This window comes from Pteropus vampyrus, unplaced genomic scaffold (genome assembly GCF_000151845.1).
Source record: "Pteropus vampyrus isolate Shadow unplaced genomic scaffold, Pvam_2.0 Scaffold38, whole genome shotgun sequence".
In the NCBI taxonomy this organism is placed as follows: domain Eukaryota; kingdom Metazoa; phylum Chordata; class Mammalia; order Chiroptera; family Pteropodidae; genus Pteropus; species Pteropus vampyrus.
In genome coordinates, this window is record NW_011888819.1 from 1,957,023 (window position 1) to 1,967,717 (window position 10,695).

Sequence of the window (10,695 nt, forward strand, 5' to 3'; positions counted from 1 at the left end):
TTCTGACTGCATGGTGATGATGAGAAACACTTCCAAAACCAAAGAGCATAGGTAATTTGAAAGTGAAGAGGAAAGAAAGGATATACATAGAGAAATGAAGAAACCTGGTAAAACTATTATCAGACACAGTAGTTTTTAACCATCAAGGATATGTCAACATTTCTATCTTGATCGTCTCACTTCTGTGACGCAAAGGAAAGAGTCAGCCTTTTGCTGCCCTTTCTTAGCGTGTTTGCGCATGGAAATCCAGAAAAGAAGCTCTTGCAGAGAATAACAGGATTTTACTACTGCCGGGAGCAAAACTGATAACAGTGAGGAACAAAATACTTCCAGCAGGTTTTACACTAAAACAGGCTGGCTTTCATCTTAGTGACAGAAGTAAAAACATTCTAGACAATATCTATTGAAACTCTTTTAACGAGAATGCAGGCCCTTGGTTTGCAGTGAAAACATTCTTACGTCAAAAGATCATGTATAAAACTGTGGTAAGTAGTTTTTGGTGACTCTACAGTTACTACCTGTCTCTCTAGCTCTCATTCTTAGCTTTGCATTTCTCTCTCTTTCACACACACAATAATAAACAAGAACCAGCATATGGAGACATTTTGTACTCCCTTAGAAAGAAATATGAACCTGTTTAAAAAATTGTTTAGCATAATCCCACAGAATCATCTGCTTAATTTTATTTATTTTGGCAAAACTGCTGTCACAGATGTTCATTATTATGAAATGAAAATACGTTCATAGTGTGGTAGATGGCTTAAAGTGGGGGAACACTGCATGTAGTGAAGAATCCCAGTAAATTTTATGAGAGTTTATGTGTGACCTGGTCATGGGTGAGTAAGTGCATATTAGCCACTTGCAAGAGTCTGGTTTCCTTTTAGAACACTGAGGTAAATTCACTTAACCCTATTAGAAGCTGTTGAGATAATTGAGCAATCACCATTAATGGAAGGAGGGCAAGAATTGCACGTAGGTGAAAAAATTTCAAAGGGAGGTTTGGGAGGATCTGGGAAAGATCAAGTGTCCAGGCTGCTCTTTTATCACATTCTCACGCCTGGTGCACCTTCCCTTCAACCTGGGGAATTTGGACCTCAAGGTTGGAGTTTCCTTTCACACAGGAATTCTGCACGACCTCGCCAACCCTGAGAGCAGTACGATAAACAGCCCAGAGCTTTCAAGAATGACCCATGTTTTAAAGATTCTATAAATAGACACTGTGGTTAATTATTTAGCTCTCAGGCTGTCTAGTAAGTGAACAATGACATCTCCAACCTAAATAGCTAACTCCTACGCACTTTTGAACACTCAGAAGTTTGGATCCACTTCCTTCCTCATATTCATTATCGACAGAGCTTCTTGGTTCTCATTTTATATTATTGAAATTGCATGTTTCTTTTTATATCTTCATATTATTTACATTGCTAATAAAACTCTACATGTACAGGTGGCACCTCAATTTAATGAATGCATCAAAATTACTTCCTTACATATAGATATAATTTTAATGAGCACCTACTCTTAAGACAGGGTATATTTTGCATGGATGCATTATTTTTAAAATTTGTTGATATTTGCTAAAATGCAGTTTCAGTTATACATTATATTCCATTTTCTTTATTCTGATTTTGTTAACAAATGTCTTCTTTGTTGCCAACATTAGCTCTTTGGTCCCTAAATGAGGTTGCCTCTCCCATTATGAACTCCCCAGACCTTCATCCTCTTCAAAACTTAAGTCCCCAAACCTCAAATCGGTCTTTTGCTAAAACCTATTAAAGTTTAAGAACAGCTTATATCATATTCAGATACAATAATCCAAAAATGATGATACTAGAACAACAATGTCTTTGTTTAAGAGACTCGCTCCTTACATAGCAGGGCTGGTGAAAGCATATGTTAGACAGAACTTTTCGTTTAATAAAATTCACGGTAACTGGATCAGGCAACCACTATTACTGCAGGCTACCTGCCAGGACATATTACACTTGTTATATGGAACCAGCCATTACAATGGTTTTCATTTAGATGAATTCTGCTTCTGGAGCCAAAAACATGTTTAGGCTCATGAAAATATTCACTTTCTCCCCGATATGAATAGGTTCTGCACACAGTTACCACACTCATTTTATCATTTGAGTCATCAATTCCTGTATTTATCCTAGGTCTAAAATTCTGTTATCCTCTCTCATAAAAGATGATGATTTTTTTTTAAATGCATTGTTCTGAATTGTGTTTCCAGAAATGGTGATTACTACTAAACGAGTTCTGCTGTTTATCACACTACCTTAAATGCATGCTTTTATTTTATATAAAAGAAACATTTTAATTGTGTGTGTTTAACGGCCCTGACACTCAGCCCCTATTTGTCTCCCACTGACACATGTGTATTTTGTTGTCTAATATTCCCAGAGCCTGAAAGTACAAATGTATATATCATTTCAGGAATGAGGTGAGTCGTTGGGAATATGCATAATATTTCAAAATGTTTGGTAGAAGGCATTTTAGTGATCAACTTTTCATAGATAAGATGCATGAGACCCAGAGAGAATAAATGACTTGCTAGTATGTTAACTCCTTGTATTTAAATGACAAGATATACATGAGAAGAAGGTAAAAATAAGCTGAGATTTATATTTATATTATGATATCATTTCTTGATAGAATAATTTAACGGATATACATATAGCTTTTTTGTTTTTTGTTTTAGGACCTAATCTTAGTGATGGAGATGAAAAGGCTCATTCTCCAGGGGTTGTTAGCTAGCTCCCTGGGGTGTCTTACACATAAATGGCTACTAGGACTTAAGCTTTGTGAAAACAGCAATTCTTGTCTTAGTCAACGATGAATCTGCAAATAGGCCTGGAACATCACTGATACTTAGTAAATATTGGTTGAGTTACAGAACAAATATATACGCACTCTATGCTGATAGTATATGCTAAATTTATTACACTGAAGATATCATTGAGTAGTGAGGCCGCTGTGCATTGAGGAACGTGTGCCACAGCCATCGCTTTAGTTCCACTGAAGGTGGGGTTTTATATTTATTTGACTTGCCTGGGGTTTTAAAACATTTTAACATGTGGTTTGCTTAGCACTTCTGAGATTATATGCTCTAGGCATACTTTACCTTAATATGTAAATTAATTTTTTTACCTTGTTATGGCTATTCATAATGAAAGCTGTTAAAACTATGTTCCTATTTTTTACAGTTTAAGACTAAATGTAGACTTGAAAATTAGTCATGCAATACCACCAGCGGCACATCTGCATAGCGTGCCGAAGGGAGGAGGCAACAGAGACACAAAATACGCCCTGGAATATGTCAGGGTGTCCACAGCACAGTTACTCTGCTAAATGAAAACATTCCAGAAAATGATTATGCTGTGCCATGTTTGTAATAAGAATGGAACATGCATGGGAAGCAAAAGGGGATAACTTAAAGTTTCCTCTCTACTTTTCCTCACTATTTTCTCTTCCAGAAAAATGCAAAAGCACAGCCTATCATGGGCAAAGTCCAAACTATAATAACGAGTAATCATATAGTATGTGTATACATAATAAGTGACGAGTATTGTTTCAAGTGTTTGCATGATATTTAAGAGTGTAGAACAGCATATGCTAGGGATGTTCAAAAATAAAATTAAAAGTAAAAAAAAATCCCTCTATATATGCACTACACAACAATGGGGGTTTAGGTTGCATAAAAACTTCAGAGATGCATTAGAAATGCTTGCGGATCAGAAGGTTAAAAATGATCCTGTTAATCACTATTATGCAGGATAAATCTCTACTGATAGTGTGTGAATAATCATTTTCTGGCTGTACACTTTCACAAATATCTCCTGCAGTGGGCCAGAAAAACTGCTCATCAGTGAGCTGTGTCTCAGCTATGGTCAAAAATGTTCTGAAGTTTCGAAAAGTATCACCACGTACTGAGTATATTTAATTAATTCTATGACAAGTTTATTTAACTGAGCTCCACCCCCATCTCTCTTCCTTCTCACACATGGAGTTTCCAAATTTTCCTTTCTTCTTTTAAGTTTGATCATGAGATTAAAAATATGGTTTATATCTCGCTAAGAAATTCGAGATGTCATCCATTTGCCATTTCTAATACATACAGAGATGATTTGACAGCAAAAGATAGACAACATTATGCAAAACCTGTTCTTTTTTTCTTAAAAAATTAGCTTTACATTAATATTGTAAAAGATTAAAGTATTAAAAATATGTTTGCAGTCAGTAAGAAGAGTGGCACCAGTCACACTAATTGCCTACTAGGTTTACCTCATTAAAATACAAAGCCATTAAAAGTTTCACAATTTTCTCAATTCCAGTGAAGTTTATGGACATGGCCTACATACCTAGCAAGGTTACTAGATATAGCAAATAAAAATACAAGACGCCCAGTTAAATTTGAGTTTCAGATTACAAAAAAATTTTTTAGTGTCAATATGTCCCAAGTATAGTATCCCAAGTATTGCATGAGTCATACTTATTTTTTTAAAAAGTACTTGTTTATAAGAAATCCAAATTTAACTAGGTGCCCTGTGTTGTAATCGGAAAACCCTAGAACTGAAACACACAACGGAAGAGGCTGTTCTCAATATTATTGACCCGATTACTCCTCTGCAAGAGGAAAAAAATGCCACACAGAAAAGGATTCGTAGAGGGATCAGGCCAGTACTATGGCAGATTAGTTGAGACACAAGTTGAGTTTTCTACGGAGCCACTTAGCTCACTCTGGACAGTTTACTACAGTGAAAGTCTGCCTGCACCATACCCCAACGAGTGTATATCATTTGATTGTAAAAATTAATTTCATTCAACAAATATTTATTGTCTGCCCTTTGCCAAGCACTGTAAGAACAGCTTGTGGTATTTCTTATGAAACAAAGGAAAAACAAATTTAGAACTGATACACATGCATGCCTCCCATTAATGACAGCGTGATAGTGTTTAATACATATCAGTTCATAAATAAACACATGGCCCTTTTCACTCTTCTGTCATTACTGAATTTGATTAGGACAAGCGACTCTATGATTTAGATGCGTATCTGAATAAATATAAGTGATATGATAATGCTTCCCTACCTTACCAGAGTTTTTCGTCTTTGAATTCTTAGAACTCTCATAGACTGTGCTACGTCATTCAATTCCTAATTACAACCTATCCGAGATGATTTTGATTTGATTGTGCACATAAACGGTTTGCTTTCCTTTAATACTGTGTAGTATGTGCTTTACCGAATGATGAATAAGCCTGAAGAAAGCTTTTAATTTGCTTGAAAATCTACTCAAAAACTTTTAAGGTAAAGGATAAGTCAGTTAATATTTATTTCAAATTATTCCCATAAGGACGACAAAAAGTCATCATGGATAATTGAGAGATTTTCACATGTTAGTTAGCTTTGATTTATATTCAGATGGAGTCACATGCATTCCTTACAGGTTGGACTCTTCGAACAGCCCAGTGAGTAGACGAAAAATTGCACTGCAGCTATTACATAAGAGTTAATACATAATGATGATTCACATTGATTGTTTTTAATTTTAATGGCCTCGGCACTTATTTAAAAACCCAAAGGAAACATTTTATTGACATGAAGAGTTAGCTGATAACCACAGCAATAACAAATTGCCGTTGGACAAATGCTATAGGGAGTTTTTTGTATGGATTTCACATAATAAGTTATGTTTGGTGATTTTGCTATACAATTGGCAAATACATATGCATTTTTTTTTAATCATTTGGCCCTTATCACCATACCTTTACTTGTGTATTTTATCATGCTTCTAATAAAATATTGAACCTTCATTAAAAAGTAACTCATTTTTTATGCTTTCTTGAAGGCAAATTTTATTCTATCCATTGTCCTGTTACTCAACTCTTCAATAATAAGATTATCAATAAACAAAGTGACTACATTTCATAAATCGTTAATTAATTTAATTTAAATTAATGTCTGTAAGAGGGGCCAAAAAGCCACATAAGTTGATTAAGACTGAGTAAACTAGAGAGCAACTTGAAAGTCCAAATAATATTTTGGGGGGCACTTTTGACCCTAAGCACAACACAAAAGGAGATAAACCCTTTGCTGTGGCTTTAAGTAGAGTGGCGCCTGAACAACTTGATGAATGTGCTGACATGTGCAGAGGCCCCAGTTAGAACCCAGATATCTTAATGTACTGTTTGGCATCCCGGACTGAGCCCTCACACTCTATACATAGGACCTTTAGATTTATGGTGTGAAAGCAGCCCTACCATATGGGCCACAGCTCTTTCTTATTTTGCACTTTTTCCCTAGCATGGGTACAGAATTGCTCTTTTATTTTGATCATTCCTTTCTTAACTACTTGTAGACCACATTTTTTCCCCCAAATAATCTTTCATCTATTTTTTTTCTCATTCTAATCTTTCAATATCCCTTTGAAATAGAGCAGAAAAAGTATTTATGCCCTTTTCATAGCTCATGTTAGGGATTCTTAGATGTGATATTTTTCCACTTAACACTTGAATGTAACTTCCTCTTAAGTTTATTTTCAAGGGAAAGTAGATCAGGGATGTGAGGAAACAGGTATTTTTTTTTTTTTTTTTAATATTCTGGGTAACATTTACTGTGGAATAATTTTTACTAAGAAAAATACTGCTTGAAGAAGAATAAAAATTGAATCACATAATAACTTTTGAAGATCATTAAATGTGTGAAAAGAATTTCAATTAAACTACACTTTGGAACACAAAATGATTGAAAATCTAGAGATTATTTTAGAATTGAAATTGAGTTTCACTGGATTGCGTTTGTTTAGAATTTGATGTGTCAACCAATCATATTATATACCAATCTCTGTTAAATATTTTCAGTATTAAAAATGTTATTATTAATGCTGGAAAGCCTGTTCTTTCAATGATATATATATATCTAAATGTTTTTGAAAGTTTTAACTGTTTTTAAGACAAAATCATATCAAATTCAAGGTCATTTTTTTTCAGGCTATCCATAATTTGTTGAACTCATGTGGATTGGATTGGCTATCACTTAAACTCAGATGGTCAACATTTGTTTAAATTTAACACATCAACATGCTAGTTTGGAAAACCTATATTAAAGAAATTTGTGGGTTCACAAGGGCTTCTCGTGTGATATTTTATAATTTCTCAAAGTTATATTTATAATAAAAATTGCATTGAGAATATCTTTTTGTATTTATTAAGTTATAAAATTCATGATCTTTTTGGAAATGAGTAAAATATGAAATCAAATTTATGAAAGTCACAGATATCATTAGTATCACATAAGTAAGTCTGTTTTATATTTAATAATCTTAAATTTTGTTCTTTCAATTGAGTTGATATTTCATCACATCATATTCACTGTAATTTATTATTATGTACATGTCATATGGTGTTAATTCAAGTGATAAAATCCAAAATCATTACTTTAAAATAAGCATGCTGCCTGCAAAAATAAGCCTCAAGAAACTGATTACGCACATTTAAAAATATTTTTGTAGATAAAATATAGAATACCAAGTATTTTAATATAATACCATTTATTTTAAGTCACATGTTTAACATATATTTAAAATACATCATCTTTATTAGAATAGATATTCATGTTTGTAGAAGACATTGCTTCACATTTTTAAAAGTAGTATAAGAATTTAGGAATATTGCTATGCAATTTAAATAAAGGATCCTCCTAGGTTCTATTTTTCTCCAAGCTTTTTACTTGTCCATACCTAAAATAACAGCAATTTTTAAAGAAACTTATTTTTAATTAGTTTTTCTAAATTATTCAATGGTTTTCAGTATAACATTTTTCTAAATATTCTTAATCTGTTATGTATAAATTAATGTATATAATGAAAATAATAGTAATAAGTAGAAAAAGCAGGTTTAGAAAAACATAATTTATTTGGGAACTAAAACTCAAATGGTGAGGGTAGTAGTATGCAAGCAAACTAGAACAGGATGTTTTACAGTTAAATAAAAATTAAGCAAATTGGTTAAGTGGAGTTCCATTTGAAATAAAAAAAATGAAGACAGCTTCCAAGAAATTTAAAAAATAAATATAGGAGAAAATAAAAATGTCATTTTTAAAGAATAAGTAGTTAATATTTTCAATAGTTCTTTTAGGGTGTATACAGCCATACTGAACTACCATTTATTGTATTTATTCTGCCAGGCAGTAGGCTAAATAACTTATCTTACTTAAATCTCAAGACAACTAGATAGTGTTCAGAGATACTGGTTCATAACCTAATGTAATAGTAGTTGAAGTCGTAGTTGAATAATATTTATTCCCTAGGGCAAGTACGCAACTGACAGGCAGACAAAAAGTTTTCAGACCAGAATATTTCTTAGCAATCCTGATATCTCTAAAATAGTCATTAAACTTAGGGTTTACTAGATCAAGTAAAAAAATTTGTTTATATTGCAATACTATATTTACATTATCATATGATTATACCCAAAATATATTAGTATTAATGGTATAAGAAAAGATAATGATTTAATATGCCCAAGCTAATTAATGAAATTATTTTAAGAAAGAGTAAACTTTTATAGTAGAAAGTTGGAAACATAAAAAAAGCATAATGAACAAGATAAAAAGGGTACCTATAATCTCACTATTTAGTAATAATAATCATTACTATTTTGGTGTATAATATTTTAGTCATTTTTCTGTGTGTGTGTGTGTGAGTGTGCATGTGCATATGTGCATGTGTGCATGTGTGTGCATTTTAGAAAATATGATGACCCTATGCAGACAGTTTTGTTACATCACAGTTACCACTGCTTAGTGTGACATGAGAACATATCTAAGTACTGCATGCCATTTAAAAGTTCAAACTCTGGAATTTGACTGCCTGATGGATGAAGTTCTGATTCCCTCTCTTGCTAGCTGTATGGCCTTAGCAAGTCACAGGATCTCCTAAGCTTTAGAATCCTCATGGCCAACATGAGAATAATAGAATAATAGTAGTATCTAGTTTGTAGATTTAAATGGGGGTAATCCCTGTGAAGTTTTTTGTTCAGGAAATACTATATTTTTTAATGGCAGCTTAGTGAGACATCAATTTTACATGCTCTGTTTAAATAAACTGTTGTTTCACAGAAAATTATATTTTATGAGAGGGTGGAACATATACATATTTATACACTAATTTTCAAAAGACCGTGATTATTCAACTTTTGTTATAGTCATTTACATAAAGCAATTAACTAAATCATGAAAGGATCAACTTCACAGAAAACACAAAACAAATGTAATTACCAACTGAAATAAGAAAATGGTTTATGAAAAAAATTAAATTATAAATCCTCCATGTAAGTCTCCTTACTTTCTTCTATGTTGCATTTATTCTTTTTAAAAGTATACATGTTGCCCACGGGGACAAAAGAGATTATATCTTGAGTATTTGTAATCTAAATGTTCAGAATGCGATCAAGGTTTTCAACTGGTTACTAAGCTCGTGTTGATAGAAAATTTAACAAGTTAATGGGGCATAAAACATTGTTTAAAATTGTCATTCCTGGTCTGACACAGTGGTTAATATTTTACTGACTTACATGCTTTTCCTGTTCACGCTTATTGAGTCCCTTAAATCCCACGATTCAAAGAAATTAATTAACCGAAGGAGTTCCTATTTGCAAGCATGTCACTTCTGGGAATTAATGTGTTTACAATAAAATCTATGCCAGTTTTACCACTGAGTAGTATTACTGGACAAGGTTGAGTCATATAATATCCATTAGTTTTTAATTGTTGCAATAATATATTATAGAAACAAACTTCAGTTCTTCTCAAAGATCACACCATGAAATCCTATTGGTGGGTTATAGGTTGGGTTTTCAAGCATCACAGGAAAGGATGCTTCTCAGTTTCTTCTCCTCTGTAAGGTCACAATTGAACATGTAGTTTATAAGGACATCTTTGTCTTTCCATCTTCGTATCCTGAATTTCTTCAGCCCTGTGGACCAATTGTATCTTTCGAATGTCCCTTTCCTCAAGTGTTTTATAGAATATCTGGTAGCACCATTACAAAGTTTTGAATACTTTGATAATCTCAATCTGCTGTTTAATGTTCAAGGTTCCAAACAATAGGCTTTCCTTTGTTTACAAAATTTTCAGTTTGGAAGGCTAATATGGAATCATGATGATCAAAAATTTAAATAATCTCTGAAACACAAATGGGCAGAGACAGGAGCTCAGTAAAGAAGTAGTTGATTACCAGCATGCCTCTATCTTTGATTAATAATTTACTAAACTTTATGCCTCTTGTAACTTATTTTATATTTTTATTTTATTTTTCTTTGTATATTTTATTTTTCTTTGTATTCCAATATGTTATCTGATCTATAATATTAGCTTGATAAATATTTCTCGGATACGATGAATAAGAAAATAAATTCATTTTCTAATCAAATTTTCCTCCTTGAATAAAAAATCCTTTTAATATCTTTAAAAAATAGTATCCAAATTATATTTAGACTTAGTGTCATGGTTATCACCATTCCATAATTTGTCCATTCTGCCTTCAGATACTAGATCCTACTTCCTTTTTTATTATCTAGGAGATCTTGGGCAAGGAATTTAAATGTTTCTAGTGTCAATTGCATTTTCTATACATTTATTATATGATCATAATGTTTATTTCAAGACTGTGAAGATAATTAAATTAT